Below are 1,744 nucleotides of genomic sequence, written 5' to 3'. Positions count from 1 at the left end.
CTACTGCTTTGGACATATGGCTCTTTCCTCAGTCTAGGCTTAAGGAACAGAGCTCAGGCCAGGACACGTCTTTGTTCACGATGGAAGTCTACAGTGGCAGTCTACTCCCACCCAGGGTGGGCCTTCCAGTCATCCACAACCAGAACTATGCTAAACCAATCAGTGGATTAGTCCAGTACCACACACCCATGATCCAGCCACTTCCCAAAAGCCTTATGAGTGTATGAGGCTTTGGGGGGACATCTAGGTACAAACCATAACAATATACAATGCACAGAAACTCGGCTTCCTCAGGAGGGCACTAGAGAGTCACTGTAAACTGGTTAGTGCTTGCATTATGATCAGATGTGTCCTACAAGCAAAGACTGGAGGTACTGCGTAGAAAGTGAGGAGCTTTACTTGGGACCACAGAGTCCAGACAAGACAAGGGGGCTGGGCCCAGTTGAGGCAGTGGAAAGAAATAGAATTTAAAGAGATTTAAAAGATGAACAGACAAGACCTGGAGACTGGAATTCAGGATGGGGCAGGGCAGGAGAATGCCAGCTGTCAAACATGGTGTGGGTGGTAGCACACCAGGAGGAGCAGCAGGTTGGGGAAGGCTGATGGTGAGTCCGCCCTGCTGCACTGGGGCTACTGTGACTCTCTCTCAACAATTCTTCCTGTTGCTTGTTTTCTGTTCCTATCTAAGTCCTATAAAGGACTTTAAAAAAAAAAAAAAAAAAGGCAAAAAAGGAACCCAAAGACTTTGATGGGCTGTACATGGTGGGAGTTTCCTTCAAAGACACGGATAACCCCACCATCATGACTGCTATTCAAAGACCAGGAATGCTATTCCCCTGTCTGGCTCTGGCTCTAGTTGACAATATTCTCTCCAAGTTGCTTTCTGGTGCTAGAGCTTCCTTTACGGTATTCAACCACCCTCAGCCTCAGACAGCCGTGGAGCAAGCGTTCAGAGAATATCCTGGACCGGTATCTTTGACTTCCTTCCTCCCAAGTGCAAGCTTGTGCATCGGTAGGACTTCTTATTTTGCCACATAGGCATTTCTTAGATTCTTTTTTAATTACAAATTATTGTTTTACAAGAGGGTTGTTGTTCCCAATTTTATGCTTTTTTTGGTACCAGGAATTGAACTCAGGACCTTGCACTTGCCAGGCGGGCACTGTGCCACTGAGCTAAATCCCCAGCTGTTGTACCCAATTTTACTTAAACTGCTCCCTGTCTCCTCATGTCCTGTCTTTTACAGGGGCCCTAAAGGACATTACTTTCTTATCAACTTTTTTTTTTTTAAATAGCTTTGCTATCTAGTTCTTTTCCCATATTGACAGTCAGGGATGCATGAAGCCCAAGCATATCCAGTTCATCTGTGGAGTTTATGTGGCTGTTTTCTGGTTTGCTTTGCTGTAGGACTTCATCTCCTTTCTTATTTTTGGTACTGGGAATCGAACTTGGGACCTTGTGCTTACCAGGCAGGCACAGTTCCGCTGAGCTATATTCTTGGGCTCTTCATCTCCTTTCTTGTCCTTATCCTCTTACTGGTGCTGTGTGCTAGATTCAGAACCAGCTAGGTGCTCAGGCCTCATGAGAGATTCTGAGTGTGAAAGCTCTTTCATCATAGACTCTCAGTAAAAGATAACTTGGCTCTCCCAGTATACTTAGGTACAGAACACCTGCCCTGAGGTTGTTTGTTTATTTGATGTGTGCGTATTACCGGGAATTGGACTTGGGTACTGTTATGGTCAATAC

This window comes from Chinchilla lanigera, unplaced genomic scaffold (genome assembly GCF_000276665.1).
Source record: "Chinchilla lanigera isolate Chin_1 unplaced genomic scaffold, ChiLan1.0 scaffold00041, whole genome shotgun sequence".
NCBI classification, from domain to species: domain Eukaryota; kingdom Metazoa; phylum Chordata; class Mammalia; order Rodentia; family Chinchillidae; genus Chinchilla; species Chinchilla lanigera.
The sequence above is the reverse complement of the archived record's forward strand: the minus strand, read 5'-3'. Positions refer to the sequence as shown.